This window comes from Felis catus, chromosome F1 (genome assembly GCF_018350175.1).
Source record: "Felis catus isolate Fca126 chromosome F1, F.catus_Fca126_mat1.0, whole genome shotgun sequence".
NCBI lineage: Eukaryota > Metazoa > Chordata > Mammalia > Carnivora > Felidae > Felis > Felis catus.
The window spans coordinates 18,038,085-18,060,647 of NC_058384.1; the positions used below are offsets into that span (position 1 = coordinate 18,038,085).

The window sequence follows — 22,563 nt, forward strand, 5'->3', positions numbered from 1 at the left end:
TGCTCATGGCCCTGGTCCTGCAGTGAGTCCCACGCTGACATCTGGGCTCCCTCTTCTCAGGTACCCTGCTGCACAAATTCGAGGCACTTCAGAAGTCTCTAACTTTTGTCTGTTCCTCAGCTGAAAGGAACATCGTTCCACCAGGCCTCCACTTCCCTCTTCCACTGCACCAGAGTATCTCCTGACAAACATCTGACCTGATTGTGGGACCCCCTTTAAATATTTCCATTTTTGCAATGTTCAGTCAGAAACTGACTGTTGTTCATGCCTGAACACAATATTTTGTCCTTATTTGGGTTGTACTTGATAGTCTGGTATTAATCTCTCCCCCGTGGCTAGAAGCAGAAGTTTCTGCATGATATTTTAGAAATGCAATGGATTGGATACAATGTGGAATCTTGGACTGGATCCTGGAATAGAAAAGGGGCGTTTATTTTATTTTTTTATTCTTCTAAAGATTTTATTTTTAAAAATTTTTTTAAACGTTTTTATTTATTTTTGAGACAGAGAGAGACAGAGCATGAACGGGGGAGGGTCACAGAGAGAGGGAGACACAGAATCTGAAACAGGCTCCAGGCTCTGAGCTGTCAGCACAGAGCCCGGCGCGGGGCTCGAACTCACGGAGTGTGAGATCATGACATGAGCCGGTCGGACACTCAACCGACCAAGCCACCCAGGCGCCCCTAAAGATTTTATTTTTAAGTAATCTCTACACCCAATGTGGGGGTTGAACTTCTACCCCAAGATTGAGAGTTGCAAACTCCACCAGCTGAGCCAGCCAGGCACCCCAAGGGCATTCTTAAAAAACTGGCAAAATCAAAATAAAGTTTGGGGTTAATTTAATGATAATGTACCAATGTTACTCTTTCAGTTTTGGCAAATGCATTGTGGTCATGTGTATTAACTTTAGGGAGAACTGGGTGAAAGGAACCCAAGAATTCTCTATCATTTTTTAAAAACTTTTTGTATACCTAAAATTATCTAAAAATAAATTATTAAAAATATAGTGTTGCATTCTAAGCCCATTAATAATAGTAGCTGACCTTACATAGCACTACTATATGCTACGTATTGTTTTAAGTTCTTCACATATGTTAACTTAGTCTCTCCTCACCAGTGAAACAGGCCTGTATGGTAAGTGTTCTTAACATTTGCATTTTGCAGAAGAAGAAATTTCCCACAGAGAGATTAAGTTAGTAAATGGCAGAACTAGGATTTTAATCCTGAAATCTGGTCCAATCATTCAAGCTTCTAACCACCACGTTAGGAGTAAGAGATGCTGCTTTCCTTTCTTTTCTTTTTCCTTTTTAAAATTTTTATTTTTTATTTTTGAGAGAGAGAGGGAGAGAGAGAGAGAGAGAGTGTGTGCATGAGCGGGGGAGGGGCAGAGAGAGAGAGAGGGAGACACAGAATCTGAAGCAGGCTCCAGGATCTGAGCTGTCAGCACAGAGCCAGACATCAGGCTCGAACTCACAAGCTTTGAGATCATGGACAGAGCCAAAGTTGCACACTTAACTGACTGAGCCACCCAGGCACCTCAGAGCTACTGTTTTGTTTTTTTTTTTTCTTTAAATGTTTATTTATTTTTGAGAGAGATAGGCAGAGCATGAGCAGGGGTAGGGCAGAGAGAGAGGGAGACACAGAATCGGAAGCAGGCTCCAGACTTTGAGCTGTCAGTATAGAGCCAGATGGGGAGGCTCGAACTCACAAACGGTGAGATCACAACCTGAGCCGAAGCTGGAAGCTTAACTGACTGAGCCACCCAAGTGCCCCGAGATGGTGCTTTCTAATACCTACTGCCAGGTCTGAACAATTTCGCTTCAGTTGATGCCAAGCATATATTGAAGGATGCAGTGTGAAAAGAGAATTACACAGAAACAGGAGGCCAAAGTATCAAAGGAAGGCACCTGTATCACACATTTCTAATAGCATACAACATAAGTCACCCAGGAATTTTGTCCCCTATTGCCAGGGGATAGGGGCAGAAAAGGAAGAGGGGAAAGAAACACTACATATTTATTCTCAAAGAAGTTGTGTTAATAGAGAAGTAATTAAAATTTTCCCCGGGGTCATCATTCCCACTAAAAATGTGTCCGTATATCCACTAAGTGAGGACTTTGAGCCTGTGTTAACAGAAAATAAAGTTTTATTTTTGCAAGGCACCATCATGTGTGAATTTCAAATCTGCTGCAAAAGCACATCTTGTTATGTCACTTTCTTTTTGAAAACTAGTGTCTTCTCCGTCTCTTAAAGCCCAAGTTCTTTCAACAGCCTGAAGGGCCTTCTTCCTGGCTCTCTGACTCGTCTACGATCTCTCCTTTGCTCTCCTTGCTCCAGTCATTTCTTTAAAAATTGCTTTGTGTAACGTTTTGGTCAAATTTGTACGATTTGTTAAAAGAAATGCCCCCCTCCCTAGTAGTGTGCTCGTGGTGGGGTGGGGGTGGCAGCGTGTGAATCTGCACCCAGAGAGGGAGAAGTTGTATACGTTTTTACTCTTTGCTGCAAGAAGCCTTATTGTTTGCATTTGGCCCACCGCTTGGGAGCCAGCTGCAGGCGCCCGGAGCGGTTCAGGCAGAAGCCCGGGCTCCGTGGGGGAGGCCAGCGGGGCCCCTCCGAGGCTCCTAGCGGGGCCGGAGGGTGGGCCTTCGGAAGGGAACGCGCCGGCGCAGCCCGCGGCCTGCGGAGGTGAGTCGCGTGCCGGGCGTCTTCCGAGGAGCGGCGCGGCCTCGTGCAGGAAGTGGCCGTCCGGAAGCCACCGAGCCGGGCGTCCGCGTGGGGGCCCCGGGCCCGCAGGTCCAGGGGGCCTGGTTCGGCTCCGCTCGGGTCCCGCGGCGGTGGGACCCACGTCCTCGGGAGCCACCAGGTCTTGGCCGAGCGGCAGCTCCGAGACAGGTGGGTGCGAGGCCCGCAGGTGCCGGGGAGCGGGCCGTGGAGTCGTTCGGGTGAGCCCGGGAGCTCGTGGCCCACGGGGCGTGAAGCTCAAATGTTGTGTCGGCTGCTGGCCGGGGCGGAGGGTCGCGGAGAAGACGGTTCCGGAGGCTGCGGCTCGAGAAGAGGTTAGAGGCTGGTGGGAGGCCGGAAGACAGGGGCGTCCCTGGGTCACTTGCGTCCAAGTGAAATTTTTGTGTCTCTTTTCTGCTCCGTTTTCCTGCTTGTTCTTGCCCGTGGTTTCTTGTTTGTTTATGCACGTGGTTATTTGGGTCACTAGAATGTGGTGTGTCTCCTCCAATGGCCTGGGGGCTCCCAGATGTAAGGCGACCGGATTGAGTGCAAACTGGTGGCAGGAAGTGATAGGATTTACCTGCGGCGGAACAATGGCGCCAGAAGTTTATTGAGTACATTGCAAAAGAGCTGTGGGCAGGACCGCATAGACCGGCTCCAACAAGGCAGTGGGTGGGGGCTAATTTGTAAAGGGGGAAAGTGAGGAGGTGTGCTGTCGGGTGGGATTTTCTATTTTTTGTTAACCGCACCTGGTTATAAGTAGCCCATTGGTCACTTAGGGCCTGTGGCTACTTTGAGGTGGGTCGCCTGATGTGCATGTCTGTATTCAACCAGGTGGTCGCTGTGGGTCTTTGTGCCTTGATCCCGCTTCTGTTGCTCAAGCCTGTTGCCTAAAAGCAGCCTCTACACATCGTAGCAATAACATTAGGCCAGGACAGAGTCACATTCCTCCAGAGAGGATTTCCATTTGCCTCCACCGCTTGGAGTATTGGGGGGATTATTTGGGGTATTCTCAGTGGACAACCTAAATTTTAAGGATCGGGGTTCTCTACATATCAGGCAGGTAGAATGTAAGATGAAATTCTATATGAGGGCTGGGCCACATCCTACATCCTGGGGGTGGGTCCTTTTGGGGGGGCCAGCTTCTTTGATACATTGTTATTAATTGAAGTCCATGCTTATTCATATTTTCTTACTTTTTACCTAATATAGTGCTGTTCCAGGACCCTATCCATGGTACATTACATGTAATAAAGCATCGTGTCCCTCTAGGCTCTTCTTGGATGGTTTCTCAGACTTCCCATTTTTTAAAAAATATTTTATTTTGGGGGCACCTGGGTGGCTCAGTTGGTTAAGCGTCCGACTTCGGCTCAGGTCGTGGTGTCGCAGTCCGTGAGTTCGAGCCCCGCGTCAGGCTCTGGAGCCCGTTTCAGATTCTGTGTCTCCCTCTCTTTGACCCTCCCCCGTTCATGCTCTGTCTCTCTCTGTCTCAAAAATAAATAAAGGTTAAAAAAATTAAAAAATATATTTTATTTTTGACAGAGTATAGGCGGGGCAAGCGCAGAGAGAGGAGACAGAAGATCTGGAGTGGGTTCTGGGCTGACATTAGCGACCCCGATGTGGGGCTTAACTCAGCAATCCGGAGATCATGACCTGAGCCGAAGTCAGATGCTCAACTTACTGAGCCACCCAGGTGCCCCTGGACTTTCCAACACTGTGACAGTTTTGAGGAGTATTGGCTAGGTATTATATAGAATGTTCCTCACTTGGCATTTGTCTGATGTTTTTCTTATGATTAGTTTGAACTTGTGGATCTTGGGGAACAAAGCCACAGAAATAAATTACCTTTTTTCATTACATTATATCAAAAATATTTTCTAGCAGCATGACTGATCATCTTGATCACCCGGCTGAGGTGGTTATTTGTCATTTCTGTACGCTTTCTTCTCCTCATCACCCTTCTTTCCATACTGCAGTCTTTGGAAAGAAGTCATCATAGGCAGCTCTTACTTAAGGAGCAGGGAGGTAAGCTTTACGTCTATGAAGACAGAGTATCTACATAAATTATTTGTAATTCTTCTATACAGGAAATTTGTCTCTTCTCTACCATGTACTTATTTATTCAGTCATTTTTTTATATCCATATGGGCTCATGGATTTTTTTTTTTTAATACTTTTGGTTATAATCCAGTACTACTTTATGTTGTTTATGCTTAAATGGTCCCAGCTTTGGTCACTGGGAGCTCTTTCAGTTGGCTCCTGGGTCCCTTTGACATACCCTTATCGTTCTGATTTTGTTTATTTGTTTGTTTTTAGTACTTCTTCCTTTCTGGCACTGAAAGATGGTCCAGTTTTGTGTTGGATGTTTCCTGCCCCAGTTCTGGATTCAGCTGTTTCTCCAAGGCACTCTGGTTCCTTTTATTAGAGAAGAGTATTAAGATCCAAGATCTGGATGCTAGGTGTATTTTTTGATACTGGGTTGTCATTGCTCAGCTGACAGATGAAGGAAATATATGTGTATATGCTAACAAGTGTATATACACGCATCTATAAATTTTTTTATATGTAACTATTCATTAAGCTAAACATAAGTTCATACTCTCTCCAGCTCCAGTCCATTACCACAGGGATCTTTGTGGCCTCCTCCCCTTGTTTGTTTGTGTATATGCTGCTGAAGTGAGCACTCCCCTTGCTTGTTTGCAAATTCCCATTTCAACAGTGAGAACATTGGCTCCCCCAAGTCCCCCTCCCCCCTGCCACACCATCCCACCCATCTACTTCAATTCCAGTGCATTGATTGTAGTATACAAGAATAGCAGTATCGAAAATTAAGCCCCAATGGGAATGAGACTATGGTTCTATGGACGGTTTTTTTTTTTTTACTTTATTTATTTTTAATGTTTTTATTTAGAGACAGAGAGAGACAGAGCATGAGCAGGGGAGGGGCAGAGAGAGAGGGAGACAGAGAATCTGAAGCAGGCTCCAGGCTCTGAGCTGTCAGCACAGAGCCTGATGCTGGGCTCGAACTCACGGAGTGTGAGATCATGACCTGAGCCCAAGTCGGACGCCCAACCGACTGAGCCACCCAGGCACCGCATCTTTTGACTTTAATCTTAAAGCCTCCACTTATTTCCAGAGTTACTTGGATCAGCACCATCTTCCCCATTAGTGAGGTTGTTTTGCTGACTTGTAATGCAATTAGATTATTTTGTCACAATCTGCATTTTTTTCTAGGATCTCTGCCACTTCTAAATGATTTTCCTGTAGGGGTGCCTGGGTGGTTCAGTCAGTTAAGCATCTGACTTCATCTTAGGCCATGATCTCATGGTCTGTGAGCTCGAGTCCCGCATCAGGCTCTGTGCTGACAGCTGGGAGCCTGGAGCCTGCTTCAGATTCTGTGTCTTCTGCTCTCTCTCTGGTCCTTCTCCACTCACACTCTGTCTCTCTCTCTCTCAAAAATAAATAAACATTAAAAAACATAAATGATTTTCCTTTAAATTTTCATATACTAAGATTCACTGTTTATGCTGTGATGTTCTAGGAGTTTTGTCAAATGCATAGTATTATATATCCACAGTTATAGTATCATAGAGAGTGGCTTCGTTGCCATGAAAATAATCCCTTGTACTTCACCTTATCCCTTCTCCTCATCTCCTCATGTCTGGCAACTGCTGATCTTTTTAGTCTCCATAGTTTATTCCAGAATGTCATATATTTGGAATCATACAGCCTTTTCAGATTGGCTTCTTTCACTTAGCAGTATACATTTAAGGTTCCTCCCTGTCTTTTCATGGTTTGATGCCTCATTTGTTTTTATCTTTAAAAAAATTTTTTTTTCAACGTTTATTTATTTTTGGGACAGAGAGAGATAGAGCATGAACGGGGGAGGGGCGGAGAGAGAGGGAGACACAGAATCGGAAACAGGCTCCAGGCTCTGAGCCATCAGCCCAGAGCCTGACGCGGGGCTCGAACTCACAGACCGCGAGATCGTGACCTGGCTGAAGTCGGACGCTTAACCGACTGCGCCACCCAGGCGCCCCTGTTTTTATCTTTAAATAATATTCCATTATATGGATATAGCACAAATTATTTACCCATTGAGGAGATCTTGTCTGCTTCCAGTTTTGGCAGTTATGTATATTGTATTATGTATTATCGTATAGAGTTTAGTGTTGACACAAGTTTTTATTAATTTTTTTCAATATCTATTTTTTATTTTTGAGAGAGAGAGAGAGAGAGAGAGAGAGAGAGAGAGAGAGACAGAGCATGAGTGGAGGAGGAGCAGAGAGAGAGGGAGACACAGAATCCGAAGCAGGCTCCAGGCTCTGAGCTGTCAGCACAGAGCCTGACATGGGGCTCAAACTCACAGACCACGAAATCATGACCTGAGCCAAAGTCGGATGCTCAACCGACTGAGCCACCCAGGCGCCCGGTATTGACACAAGTTTTGAAATCAGTTGAGGAAATACCTATGAGCACAATTGCTGGACCATATAAGAAAAGTATGTTTAGCTTTGTAAGAAATTGCCAAATTGTCTTCCAAACTGGTTTCACCATTTTGCATTGCCACCATTTGCATACCCACCATTTGCATTCCCACCATTTGCGTTCCCACCAGCAAAGAGTGTTCGTGCTGCTCCACATTCTTCACAGCATTTGATGTCAGTGCTCTGCATTTTAGCCATTCTTTTAAAAAAATTTTTTTTTAATGTTTATTTTTGAGAGAAAGAGAGGTAGACTGCAAGTGGGGGAGGGGCAGAGAGAGAGAGAGGCACAGAGAGAGCTGTCAGCACAGAGCCCAACGTGGGGCTAGAACTCACCAACCGTGAGATCATGACCTGAGCGGAAGTCGATCACTTAACCGACTAAGCCCCTGGATTTGAGCCATTCTAAAAGGGGTGTAGTGGAAGGTCGTTGTTTTAATTTGTATTTCCCCAATGGCAAATCATGTTGTGCATCTTTTCTTGCCCTCATTTGCCGTCTGTTTATTTTCTTTGGTGTGATGTCCAGATCTCTTGCCTGTTTTAAAAATTGAGTTTTTGGGGGGCGCCCGGGTGGTTCAGTCGGTTAAGCGTCCGACTTCGGTCAGGTCACAATCTCGCAGTCCCTGAGTTCAAGCCCTGCGTCAGGCTCTGGGCTGATGGCTCAGAGCCTGGATCTTGTTTCAGATTCTGTGTCTCCCTCTCTCTCTGCCCCTCCCCCGTTCATGCTCTGTCTCTCTCTGTCTCAAAAATAAATAAACGTTAAAAAAAAAAATTGAGTTTTTGGGGCCCCTGGGTGGCTCAGTTGGTTGAGTGTCAGACTTTGACTCAGATCATGATCTCTCACAATTTGTGAGTTTGAGCCCCACGTCGGGCTCGCTGCTAGCAGTGCAGAGCCTGCTTTAGATCCTCTGTTCCCCCCCCTCCCCTTCCCCTTTCACACTTTCTCTCTCAAAAATAAATGTTAAAAAATTTTTTTTTGAATTTTTTTTTTTTTTTTTTTACTTGTTGAATTTTAAGAGTTATATATTTTGGATATAAGTCCTTAGATATGTGTTTTGTAAATATTTTTTCTCAGTCTGAGGCTTATCTTTTGATTTGTTTTTGTAGTGTTTTATTTATTTATTTTTTTTAAATATTTTTTTAATCTTTATTTATTTTTGAGAGAGAGACATAGCGTGAGCAGGAGAGGAGCAGAGAGAGAGAGGGAGACACAGAATCCAAAGCAGGCTCCAGGCTCTGTGCTGTCAGGACAGAGCCCGACACAGGGCTTGAACCCAAGAACCGTGAGATCATGACCTGAATTGAAGTCTGACCTGAATTGAAGTCGGATGCTCAACTGACTGAGCCACTCAGGCGCCCCTGTTTTTGTAGTATTTTAAAGTCAAACAAGGTCTCATAGGTTTTTTTAAATGCTAATTTCTTTTGGCACGGGAGGGGCAGAGAGAGAGGGAGACAGAGCTGAAGCAGGCTCCCCACTGTCAGCACAGAGCCCTACTGGGGCCTGGAACTCAGGAACTCTGAGATAACAACCTGAGCCAAAGTTGGACGTTTAACTGGCTGAGCCACCCTGGTGCTCCTCTCATGTATTTTTTAAAATAGTTATTTCTATGCTCTGTTATATATTCTTTCTCTTCATCCATTCTCTGGACTGTATTCTTTCTATTGGTACTGAATATAAATCACAACTACCTGAAGAAAGTTTTGCGTTATTTTCTGTGTAACTTGTAATTCAGTGCTTCCTGCAAGGTTTATTTTTTTTTAATCATTATTTTTACAAAAAGTAATACAAGCTCATTGGGAAAAAAATAAAACAATATAGAAACATATCAAAATGTGAAGTTTTACAGTGAAGTTTTATAATTTCATTCCTATAGATATTACTCATTTTGTGTTTCTTCCCTCCCCTGTGTACATTATGGTAATGTATATTAATATCTATAAGGATGGGTATTATATTTGTATCAAATGTCTTTTTGGCATCTATCAAAATATGGTAACCATGTAACCAAAATAACCAAATAACTCTTTCTTACTGGAGTAAGTCACATTAATGGATTTCCTGATGTGGAACCACCCTTGTGGTCCTGGAATAAATCTTACTTGGTCATGGAGTGTTATCTTTTTAACACATTGGTAAATTAAATTTACCTGTCTTTATTCAGGATTTTTGTTTTTATAGTCATAAGTGAGGTTGGCCTTCTTTCCTATTTTGTGGTATTTTATGCTTATTTTCTTGTGTTCATTATCAGATTTTCCAAAGGTTTGATTATTTTATTGGTCATTTTATAGGACCTTCATATGAGTTTCTTTGTTCATGTGTAGATTTTGGTTGACACAACTTACAGTTCTTAAAGAGACTTAAAAAAAATGTCTTAATAGAATCCAATTTATTTTTTAAATGCATGATGCTTTTGTGTTGTATCTAAAAATTCATTGCCAAGGAAGTTTGAAAAAATAAAAATGAAATACATTTCCAAATCCAGGGTCACTGAGATTTTCTCTTATGTTTTAGGAGTTTTTTGTGTTTGTATTTTATGTTTAGATTTATGGTCTGTTTCGACGTTTATTTTTGAGAGAGAGAGAGAGAGAGAATGAAGGAGCTGGGGAGGCGCAGAGAGAGAGGGGGATAGAGGATCCAAAGCAGGCTCTGCGCTGACAGCAGAGAACCTGATGCTGGATTCAAACTCACAAACTGGGAGATTATGACCTGAGCTGAAGTTGGATGCTTAACCGACTGAGCCACCAAGGTGCCCCTTATGGTCTATTTTGAATTAATTTTTGTGAAAAGTGTAAGTCTAGTTTCATTCCTCCTCCTCCTCCTCCTCCTCGCATATGGACATCCAATTGTTGCACATCATTTGTTGAAAAGACTTTCTTTTTTTTTCATTCAATTGTCTTTACTCCTGACACTCTCCTTGACCGAACCTTGGTCAGGCTCCTCTTGGCCCTCTTGTCTACTAGGCCCCAACTTTGCGCCCTGTCCTTGGCTTGCTTAGTTCAGTTTTAGCAAGAATTCTAAATCAGTTTGGAAGAATCCCCATTCTTAGTAAGTAATGACCCTTGATATCACATCAGATTCCTAATCTCTCATCCTCAATATCTTATCACCATGGCCTGTCTTTAGCAAGAATCCCCTGCTGGGTGGGTCTGGCAAGAATCCCCCTTACTCCAATGTTTCCTTTTAGTATTTTCCATTCTCTGAATCCCACCTGCTCCTTGGCTACAAATCTCCATTTGTCCTTGTCGTATTCAGAATTGAGAGACGTGTGTCTCTCTCTCTCTCCTTCTTCAGATCCTATTGCAATAATTCCTGTTTAATAATCTCTTACTTGCTATCTTTAACAAGTGGTGACAATTTTTTCTTTGACACCCCTTTGTCAAAATCAGTTGACAGTATTTTATGGGGATATTTCTGGGCTCTCTGTTCTGTTGCTCTATGTGTCTATGATTTTTTTTTTATGGATACTGTACTCTCTTGATTACTGTAGCTTTATAGTAAGCCTTGAAATCAGGTGATTTGAGTCTTCCAACTTTGTTTTCAGCATTATGTTGGCTATTCTATGTCTTTTGTCTTTCTATATAAACTTTAGAATCATTTTGCCAGTATCCACAAAATAGCTTGAAAAGAATGTGATTTGAATTGCATCAAATCTACAGATCATGTTGGAAGAATTAACATCTTAATAATATTGAATCTATTAATATATGAACATGAAACATCTGTTCATTTAGAACTTTCATTTTTTATCAGAATTTTATAGTTTCCACTTATAAATATTGCAAATATTTTGTTAGGTTTACACCCAAGTATTCTTTATTTACTTATTTGGCAGGATGAGTTGCTATTATAGGTTTTAAAAAATTGTTTTATTTCTTTTATTTGGCGGGGGGGCAGAGGGGGTAGAGGGAGAGAGAAAGTAATTAAGCAGACCCCACACCCAGCATGGAGCCCAATGTGGGGCTCCCGTCTCACAGCCCTGAGATCATGACCTGAACCGAAATCTAGAGTAGCCACCCAGGCTTCCCCCCAAGAATTTTAAATTCTGATTGTTCGTTGCTGGTATATAGGAAAGCAATAGACTTTTATATATTAATCTTGTATCCTGCAACCTTGGTATAATAGGTTATTACAGGAATATCTCCTTTTATTGCATTTCATTTTACTGTGCTTTACAGATACTGTGTTTTTTACAAATTGAAGATTGTGGCAACCCTGCATCAAACAAGTCTATTGGTGCCATTTTCCAACATCATTTGCTTACTTTGTGACTGTGTGTCACATTTTGGTAATTCTCACAATATTTCCAACTTTTCCAGTACTATTATGTTTGTTATGGTGATCTGTGATCAGTGTTGATGACTTGTTAAAAGCTTAGATGATGGTTAGCTTATTTTTTAGCATAGAGTATTGCTTTTTTTTTTTTTTTTTGAGAGAGAGAGAGGGCACAAGTGAGTGAGGGTCAGAGAGAGAGAGAGAGAGAGAGAGAGAGAGAGAGAGGAAGAGGGGCAGGGGTCACCTGAAGCTGGGCTTGAGCTCCTCAGATGTGGGACTTGAACTCAAGAACCATGAGATCATGACCTAAGCCAAAGTCAGATGCTTACCACCTGAGCCAGTCAGGCGCCCCAAGCATAGAGTATTTTTTAATTAAGGTATGTACTTGTTCCTTTAGACATAATGCTTTTGCACACTCTATATACTACAGTATGGCATAAACGTAACTTTTACGTTTGCACCGGGAAACCAAAGGAAATCATTTGACTTGTTTTATTGTGATATTTGCTTCATTGTGATGGTCTGGGACTGAACCTGCATCTCTGAGGTATGCCTATAGTTCCAGAAATGCGGTAGGTTTTTGGGAATTTCTATATAGGCAATCATGTCATTTGCAAGCAAGAACCATTTTATTTCTTCCTTTCCAATCTACATGCATTTTATTTCTGTTGCTTGTTTTATTGCAGTAGCCAGGACTTGCAATATAATATTGCTGTGGACTGAGGGTTTTTGTTTTCCCCAAATTCATATGTTGAAACACTAACCCCAAATGAGATGGTATTTGGGTGAGGTTTTGGGAAGTAATAAGCACCTTGGGTTATGAGGGTGGAGCCCTTATGATAGGATTAATGTCCTTATAAAAGAGGAAAAGGTACGAATCTCTTTTTCTGCTTGTTTGCATCAAGGAAAGGCTATTTGAGGATATAACCAGGAAGAGGGCCCTTACTGAGCATTCGATACCCTGTTCTCAACTTCCCAGCCTTCAGAGCTGTGAGAAATGAATGTGTCTTGTTTAAACCACCCAGTCTATGGTAATTTGTTATTGCAGCCTGAACTAAGACAGATGTTAAAGAGGCGTGGTGAGAAAGGACAGTCTTGGCTAGCTCCCGTTCTTAGGATAAAAGCATCCCGAAACTGGATGTAGTGTGAGCCCTGACATAGTTCTTCTAGTATCTTGTTTTTGATCTTCCTGTGATGTTTGGGCTTTCCTGAGACCTCCTCACTGGAGAGAGCGTGCACTTGCAGGAAAGGGGAATATCCTGTAATCTCACGATTAAACGTCAGCGTTTCAGTGGGCTTTTAGCGTGTCTGCAGGCTATGACCTTCACAAGTTTTTCTTAGCTTTGTTCCTTTCTCTTAGAAGAGATAGGAAGGTTGGATGGGGCTGGAGTCACACACTTGCCTTTATCATGTTTGATGGTCTTTTCTCCTGCAGAGTAGGCCTGCTGTGTTATGGAGAAAGCTCTGGACTATACGATTTTTCTCCCTTCTCCCCACACCCTTCCACAGCCACAAAGGGATCTTGCTTGGATCTTCACCATGAGAAACTGGTGGGGCTACTGGAGGTAAAAATCTGTGAGGTTGCGGTAGTCCCCCCAAGACTGCGGCTCTCCGGATTTATTTCCTCGCTCCCATGCTGGTCCCTGTGCAGACTGGCGTTTGTCAGTATAACCACTGAAATGTTTCTGCCAGTTTATGGCTCCAGCAGTTCGGCTTCAGGTAAGCAGATTTCAGCTGTGTCCCTGAATGAGCCTGTTTCTCCAGAATTTGGGGTGGTGATTTGTCCTGCAGCCACAGTTCTCTAATGAGTCCAAGAAAAATCATTGATTTCTAGTTTGCCCAACTTTTCTTGTTTTAAGTACAGAATGACCGCTTTCAAGCTCTTTAGAGGTCCTTGCTGAAGTCGGAAGTCTGGGAAGTGTTTTACCGCTGATACTGTTTAGAATGGCTGACTCATACTGCTGATAAAAAGTAGACTTTTAGTAGGTTTTATTTTTTGTTTTAAGTTCTCTGTGGATAAACGTACTCCTTATCGCTTCATCTGGGATGACTATTCCTCTCTCCACCTCAAGCCCTTTGTACACGCAGGACCACCCCTGGTTTTTCTACCACCTCTCATGCTTTACCTGCTGACTCTTAATTATCCTTTTGGTCTCAAATCTCATTTCTTCAGGAATATCTCCCTTCAAACCGGGTTAAATCTAAACTAGGTTAAATTACTTTATATTCCTTTAGCTTCCTGTATGCCACTTTTTGTAATATTTAACTTCCTTAAAATTATGTTTTCAATGTCATCCTTATAAGGGCAGGGATCATTTTTGGATTCCTAGTACCTGGCACAAAGTAAGTACTCAAAAACCTTTCATTTGATTGATAATTGACTGAAAGGTGTGACCCTGGGATTGTATATCTTGCTGAGTTGTCTTTAATGTGCAGTGGTAACAGAAAGTCTGTAAAATGTCATAATTGAAGGGCCCTTGGCTGGCTCCGTCAGTAGAGCGTGTGACTCTTGATCTTGGGGTTGTGAGTTCCAGCCCCACGTTGGGTGTAGAGATTACTTAAATAAATCTTTAAAAAATATATTTGGAAAATATTACTTGAATTTGTAATCCAGCTAATCAAAAAATAAAACAAATCATGCATAACTGTAGAAGATGTAGTATAAATAGTGAGTTGTCAACATGAAGTCCAGTAAGTCAGAAACTTTTTTTTTTTTTTTTTAATTTTTTTTTTTCAACGTTTATTTATTTTTGGGACAGAGAGAGACAGAGCATGAACAGGGGAGGGGCAGAGAGAGAGGGAGACACAGAATCGGAAACAGGCTCCAGGCTCTGAGCCATCAGCCCAGAGCCCGACGCGGGGCTCGAACTCACTGACGGCGAGATCGTGACCTGGCTGAAGTCGGACGCTTAACCGACTGCGCCACCCAGGCGCCCCTCTTTTTTTTTTTTTTTAAGCACGAAACAGACTGCTGTTGTTGTTAGTATCATTGGAACAGGAGTTCTGTGATGTATTGCCAATAATAATAATTTGGCAATAATAGAATGATATAAAAATTGTAGGACATGACCCAAAATTGACAAGTGTCAAATCTATACGGTTTAATTCTGAAGTTAACTGACTGAAAAACATAAAGGTCTAAGGATTTATTTAAAAATCTTAAAGGTTATCATTGGTTTAAAAAAAAAAAAGGAAAACAAAAACCAGATTATGACTTCCAAATTTCTTTGGCAGAGGATAGGAGAGGCAGCAAACAAAGTAAATAGAAACTGCATAATAAAAGTTAGATATCAGAGACAATATTAAGCATGAAAAACAAAAGTTATGAAATAATACAGAATTAGGACCTACTTGGAGTGCCTGGCTGGCGCAGTTGGAAGAGCGAGTGACTCTTGATCTCGGGGTCATGAGTTTGAGCCCCATGTTGGATGTAGAGATTACTTAAATAAAAACTTAACAACAACAAAAACTTAAAAAAAAAAAAGAAGTAGAACCTACTCTCTCTATTCACCCATGCAAACCTGTACAACTTAAAAGGGGTAAAATTTTCTAATAAAGGAAAAGAGATGCTCAGATCAAGTAAAAAGATACAAGCACACACATATACTGTCTGTGGAAGACATAATTTAGAAAAGTGACTCAAATTAAAAATGAGTATGCAGGGGCACCTGGGTGGCTCAGATGGTAGAGCATGAAGGTCTTGATTTTGGGATTGTGAGTTCAAACCCTGCGTTGGGCCTAGAGCTTACTTAAAAAAAAAAAAAAAGTATGCAAAGAAATGCAAAAAACAGTGTGCAAAAAATGCAATAAAAACCTTACAATGACAGAAAAAGTTGAATTTATTTGTTTATGAAAAGATTTTTGGGGCACCTGGGTGGCTACATCAGTTAAGCATCTGACTCTTGATTTTGGCTTAGGCAAGTCATGATCTCATGGTTCGTGGGGTTGAGCCCATGTCAGGCCCCATGCTGACAGTGTGGGGCCTGCTTGGGATTTTCTCTCTGCCCCTCCCTGGCTTGTCCTTTCTCTCCCTCAAGATAAATAAATAAACACTAAAGAAAGATTATGTTTTGTTTTTATTTTACTTATTTTAAGTAGGCTCTATGCCCAACGTGGGGTTTGAACTTACAACCCCAAGTCACATGCTCTACTGACTGAACCAGCCAGGCACCCCCAGAAAAAGTTGAATTTAGAGAGGAATATCACTCATGTTCATAAAGGGTGTAACCCAAGTAAGATATAACCAGAATATATGAACCAAAAGGTTCTTTTCAGGAGTATAAAGAAAATATATGAAAAATATAATATTAGTGGAAAACCTCATCTAACCTCTTATAATACTTGAATGATAAAGTAGACAAAAAAATATGTGAAGATGTAGAGAAATAAAAGTTGGACTAATAAGATTAATTGATATGCTTTTCTTCATCTCCATCTATATCTAGCAAACAGGTAATACACTTGCTTCTCACTTATAAAATACTTATAGATTTTGTCCACAGATTAGATCACAAGAAACCTGACTAAATCCAAAATATCATAATACAAACCGTGTTCTCTGATTATGATTTGAAAGATTTCTGATATTGTTATTTATAAGCATGAGTGCAAATAAGATTCACCCATTGGGAATTAAATAAATCTTTCTTCATACCCTTCATGTTAAAAAGTTGGATTCAGACGGGACGCCTGGTAGGCTTAGTTGGTGGAGCGTCTGTCTGACTTTTGATCTCGTGGGTGTGAATTCGAGCCCCATATTGGGTGTTGAGATTACTTAAAAATAAAATCTTAAGAAAAAAGGAAAAAATGGACTCAGAAGAAAATGCATTCTTTTAAGTATTTTCATTATCAGGGTGTTGGGTGGCTCAGTTGGTTAAGTGTCCGACTCTTGATTTCAGCTCAGGTCATGATCTCTGGTTTGTGGGATCAAGCCCTGAGTTGGGGTCTGCACTGACAGTGTGGAGCCTCCCTGTCTCTCTGTCTCTCAAAATAAATAAACATTAAAAAAGTTCATTATCAAACAAGAACAATTATAAATATCAAACTCAGATTTAAAAAAAACTAAGGAAATGGAATAAATATAGGAGTATTAATGCATTAGAAAAAAATAGAATAAATATATGATCTAAGATCTATTTCCTTGAAAACAAACCTTATTAAATAGTAAACCCACTAAGGTGAACTTATCAAGAGAGGGTGAAATGTAAATACAGGGCACCTGGCTGGCTCAGTCAGTAGAGCATGTGACTCTTGATCTCAGAATCATGAGTTCAAGCCCCAGGTTGGGTATGGAGTCTACTTAATAAAAGAGAAAAAAGAAGGGATGCCTGGGTGGCTCAGTTGGTTAAGCGTTAGACTTCAGCTCAGGTCATGATCTTGCAGTTTGTGAGTTCCAGCCCCATATCAGGCTCTCTGTTGTCAGCACAGAACCTGCTTTCGATCCTCTGTTCCCCTCCATCCTCCACCTTTCCCCTGCTTGTTCTCTCTCTCTCACTGTCTCTCTCAAAATAAATAAGCTTTAAACAAAAGTAAAATCTTAAAAAGAGAATGTAAATACACAAAACTCCAATGAAACAGTAAAAACAATAGCTGTAGAAAAAAATGAAAGAAATTATAAGAGTATTTTTCAATTATGTTAATAAATTTGAAAAATGGACTGGTATTGAAATTTATATGCTGCTGTTCAAGTTTTATAAAATTCATAGTTTTTTAACTTTTCTATAAGTGACCTGAATATTTTCAGGAACTCACATCCCAGTGAATGGTAGAAAGCTAAATGTATACTTGCCAATTAGAAATATGTCGTTCTCTTCACGATAAGAGTCTCCTTTCTTTAAAACTGTCCCTTTTGGGTAAATGCCCAGTCTCTCCCTCTTCTCCCCCAAGATAGGGCCTGGGTGTATTGGACCGGAAAACTGCTGTTTGGTGATGGGAAAGGGGAAGGCCTTGCACTGGCTCTTCAGCGGCCTCTGCTGTTGAGCTGTACTCCTGGTGAAATTCATGGTCTGCTCTCTCAGCCTGGGGATTACTGGTGGGGAGTATGGCCAACTTCCTTGTGAGTAGACCTTTCTTCAGCTTTTGCTGAGGCTTCTGACCTTCAGGGATCTGGTTGAGACTTCTGTGTCACTCCTTGGGGTCACCTGCCCAGAGGTTCTCAATTACATTTTTTGCTCTGCCTCTCCTGTAGCAATCTCTTGGCAAACTCACTAATCAGCTACATTCTGCATCTTCCCACAGGGCATATAGGAACTTCTGGATCCTTTAGAATCTTAGCACTATAGCTGGCTATCTATTTGGTGAATTTGTTCTGTAGCTTTCACTCTGGAGTGGTTGTCCCATTTTGATGTGGCAACGTCTGGAGCCATTCTCTACCCTGCTTGAGGGCATCTAACCTTTCCACTAAATCTGGAGCTTCTATTTTGGGAGGGGTAGTAGAAAAGAGGTAAAGGAGATTTTTAATGTTTATTTATTTTTGAGAGAGAGAGTGAGGGGCAGAGAGAGAGGGAGAGAGAGAATCCTAAGCAGGCTCCAGGCTGTCAGTGCAGAGCCTGACACGGGGCTCAGTCCCACAAACTGTAAGATCATGACCTGAGCTGAAACCAAGAGTTGGACACTTAACCAACTGAGCCACCCAGGTGCCCCGGTAGAGGAGATATTTTTAACGGAAAGATAATATTTTAGATCAGAAGAGAATAGACTCTTAGGGGCACCTGGGTGGCTCAGTCAGTTGAGCTTCTGACTCTTGATTTTAGCTCATGTCCTGATCTCACAGTTCTTGGGATTGAACCCTTGTTGGGCTCTGTGCCGACAGCACGAAATCTGCTTGGGATTCTCTATCCCTCTCTCTCTGCTCCTCCCCCATGCACATCGCTCTCTCTCTCTCTCTCTCTCTCTCTCTCCCTCTCTCTCTGTCTCTCTCTAAATAATAAACATTAAAAAAAAAATAGAATAGGTTGCTATAAACTGGCTACTTTATCCTCTTCCTGCATTGCTTACTGGGATGGGTACCCAAGAGCAACACGGGTTTAGTTATGGAAAATAAAATCAACCTGCTTGTTTTTCACATCTCATTGGTAGTTTTTAAATTTTTGAGCTCACTACATTTGAAGTATTTTGAGGTGTACTCTTATCTGTTGTAAATCTTGTTGCCCAAAAGGTGTTTCCTTCAGGGACAGGGTAGATTCTATTTAGAACAAAAGGAGTCAAGGAGCTTGAAAGTTCCTAGTTGACTTTTTTGGAGTCTTTGGTGAAACACTAGTCTGATGCCAGAATTTATTAACTATGAGAAGATATTCCTCAAGAAACAAATGTCCCTTTATATAGCAAAAGCAAAGTTTAGAGCACTGAATAGGAATTCTATTGTAAGTGTAAGGTGAAGAAAATTTAGGGTTTAAGACTGGGAAGTATCCACCAGTCAAGAAGAGGAAGGTTTCCACATAAAAAATTGGTAGGGAAGAAGGTGCATGAGGCTAGAAGTTAGCATCTTTATCTATCCCCCTCTCAGGGCCAGACCTTAGGGGATCACAGGCGGGTCTTAGGGGATCACAGACCTTAGGTGGCACATACAAATGGGCACAGGTAAATCAGGGCTAATGACCAGCTTTCCTAGGCACAACCAGGGGTTATGGAGGTCTCTCCAGTATGACTCACATACAAGTAGGGCCACACCTAAAATGACTCAGGACCCAGCAACATTGGAAAAGATAGGTTCCCCATGACTTGTGTCGAGTTCAGAAGATTGAGAAAGCCCCGTGTACTCCGTGTGGGGGACACAGAAGATAGCCAAGTAGAGAACAGGTGGGCCTACTCTGGAGCCGCCTGGGCAAGGAACAAGGTGACTCTACAGCAGAGGCTCCCGGGTTAGTGATTTAATCCTAGGGCGAATGGAGGATGTGGTTGAGACCCAGAGGATCTCCAGCCCCAGAAAGAGTGAAGGTGGGACCATCAGACACTGATGGTATCTAGAAAACAGACCAAGTAAATCACTACTCTGGACTTCAGTATTGGGGGCCAGTGAGTTTCAGAGGCTAACCTAAGGTCATACACATGGACTCAAAGCACCTCCCTTTTTTCTTTAAGGATTGATAAGCCTCCAAGCACACCGGATTACATCTTGAGTAGAGAGAGTGGGGAGAAATTCTGAAGCATTCAATATTAACCCTCCACAGGGGCACCTGGGTGGCTCAGTCAGTTAACCTTCTGACTCTTGATTTCGGCTCAAGGCATGATCTCACGGTTCATGAGTTCGAGCCCCGCACTGGGCTCTGTGGTGACAGTGCAAAGCCTGCTTGGGATTCTCTCCCTCTCCCTTTCTGTCTGCTCTTCCCCTGCTTGTCCTTTCTGTCTTTCTCTCAAAGCAAATAAACATTTTAAAAAATAATAAAAAATAATTTTAACTTCCAGGATGATGCAAAGGCCTGAGAACCCTTTAGCTACATTTACCCACATTCCAATTTACATGTTTATTGCTACCATGTAGTTTATTTCTCTGGCTAGCTAAGTCTAAACACCACAAAAATTTTATTGTTTTATACAGTATTCATTTAAATTGACCCCTCTAATTGTTCTTCATTTCTTTTTATACCTCTGGCTTACACCTAGGGTCATTTTCCTTCAGTCTGAAGAATGGATATTAGAATTCCCTTTTGTGTGAGTAAGTCGGTTTCTGTTTATATAAAAAATTTTACATATATTTTTTCTATATCCAAAGGATTCTTCGACTTTGTAGAGCTTTCTAGATTGGCTGTTGTATTGTACATCACCTTGAAGACATTATTCCTGTTTCTGGTCTCTGTTGTTCACATTGAGAAGTAGCTCCTAATCTATCTGTAGCTCCTTTAATCTGTCTCTTCTCTCTAGCTGCTTTAAAAGATTTTCTACTGGGGCGCCTGGGTGGCTCAGTCGGTTGAGCGTCCGACTTCAGCTTGGGTCATGATCTCGCAGTCTGTGAGTTCGAGCCCTGCATCGGGCTCTGTGCTGACAGCTCAGGGCCTGGAACCAGCTTCAGATCCTGTGTCTCCCTTTCTCTGACCCTCCCCCGTTCATGCTCTGTCTCTCTCTGTCTCAAAAATAAATAAATGTTAAAAATTAAAAAAAAAAAAAGATTTTCTACTTAATTGTCTTATGCAAGTATTTGAAAAGATAATATTTGAGATTTGGTAGAACTGATAAAAGACATCAATGCAAAGAAGTCCAGTGAATCCCATGGTAGATAATAAAAAGAAATAGACATTTTGTAGAGAAATTGCAAAATGTCACTTTTAATAGTTGCTAGTTTATGACGAACTTAGATGACACTTTTATACATTTTTGTGTATATTCTCTAAATTTTCAGTTGTCTCCAGTGAGAGGGTTTGTCCAAATTATCTTGTCTGATATTTACCTGGCATTTCTTGTCTATAATTTAAACTCATCTTGATTTCAGTTTCCAGGCTAGGTAGTGAAAGGTAGTAAGAGGGAGTAATTTCCACTTTCCAGTTAAAACCATCTTGGTCTCAGGGCGCCTAGGTGGCTTAGTCGGTTGAGCATCCAACTTTGGCTCAGGTCATGATCTCCTGGTTCGTGAGTTCGAGCCCCACATTGGGCTCACTGCTGTCAGCACAGAGTCTGCTTCGGATCCTGTCCTCCTCTCTCTGCCCCTCCCCTGCTTGCATTCTCTCTCTCTCTCTCTCAAAAATAAACATTAAAAAAAAATCCTTAACCCACAAAAGTGCATCTTGGTCTCTTAAGCTTTAAAAGAATGAATTCAGTCTCTTTTGGAGAAATTCAAAGTTTATTTATTTATTTTGGGAGAGGGAGAGAGAAAGAGAATCCCAAAAGTCTCAGAGCCTGATGTGGGGCTCGAGCTCATGAACCATGAAATCATGACCTGAGCCAAAATCAAGAGTCAGCCACTTAACCGACTGAGCCATCCGGCACCCCTAAAATTATTGATTATCAGACTTTGGTAAGTGAAGAATCCATGTTGTAATTTCTAGTGTAACTATTAAAAAATACAGAAACAACATATAATTTACAAGTTAATAGATAGTAAGATAAAAAGCAGTAAATATGTTCAAAAGTGGTTATGCCGTTCTCCTGAAGTCTGTAGTATCCCTATATACCACCTTTTATCATGACCACATACCAATATTCCTTGATCACTTACACAAAGAGAAGGGTGTGTTACATTAGGGCAAAGAAAAAATGTCTTTAAATAGTGCTGAGGCGAAAGGGAACACTAATTCTACACGCTATTTTGGGGTTATTTGGATATAAGCCAAGAAACGGCTTATGTTATCCTTTTGTAGCCACCAGCATCTCCCTCCTTCATTCTGTCACTCAACATCTGGCAACTAACAATCTGTTCACCATCTCTATAATTTTGTCATTTAAAAAAATGCTTTCATAGGAGCGCCTGGGTGGCTCGGTTGGTTAAGTGCCCGACTTCAGCTCAGGTCACGATCTCGCGGTCCGCGAGTTCGAGCCCCGCGTCGGGCTCTGGGCTGATGGCTCAGAGCCTGGAGCTTGCTTCTGATTCTGTGTCTCCCTCTCTCTCTCCCGTTCATGCTGTGTCTCTCTCTGTCTCAAAAATAAATAAACGTTAAAAAAAATTAAAAAAAAAATGCTTTCATAAATGAAATCATAACCTTAAACTCTCCATGTTCCCCTTCTCCGAGCTCCTGGGAACCGTTCTACTTAATGTAAGTTAAAAAAAAGCATTTATTTAATTAGAGAACGTGTGTGTGTGCACGCAAGCAGGCACATGAGAGTGGGGGAGGGCCAGAGAGAGGGAAAGAGGGAGGGAGAGAGAGAATCCCAAAGAGGCTGTGCAGCTGTCAGCGAGGAGCCTGACTCGGGACTTGAACTCAAACCACGAGATCGTAACCTGAGCCGAAATCAGGAGTCAGGAGCTTAACCGACTGAACCCCTTGGGCACCCCTACTTTCTGTGAATTTGATTATTCTCCATAATTTATGTAAGTGGAATCGGATGGTGTCTCTTGTGACTGGTTTTTGCACTTAGCATAACGTCCTCCAGGTGCCTCTGTCTTGTATCGTATGTCAGACTCTGCTTCTTTTTAAAAGCTGAATCCTGTTCCATGGT

At 41.9% G+C, this 22,563-nt stretch overlaps 1 protein-coding gene across 7 annotated transcripts in view; it reads left to right on the forward strand.

Annotated features, from left to right (window-relative positions):
- Nucleotides 1-2,769: 2,769 nt before the first annotated feature.
- The window catches only part of PAPPA2 (pappalysin 2), a 527,743-nt gene continuing 507,949 nt past the window's right edge, over nt 2,770-22,563 (forward strand). For all 7 annotated transcript variants that reach the window (XM_045048405.1, XM_045048402.1, XM_045048410.1 and 4 more), the window contains exon 1: nt 2,770-2,892. The gene's annotated coding sequence lies outside the window, so the exon portion shown is untranslated. The remainder of the gene's footprint in view (nt 2,893-22,563) is intronic.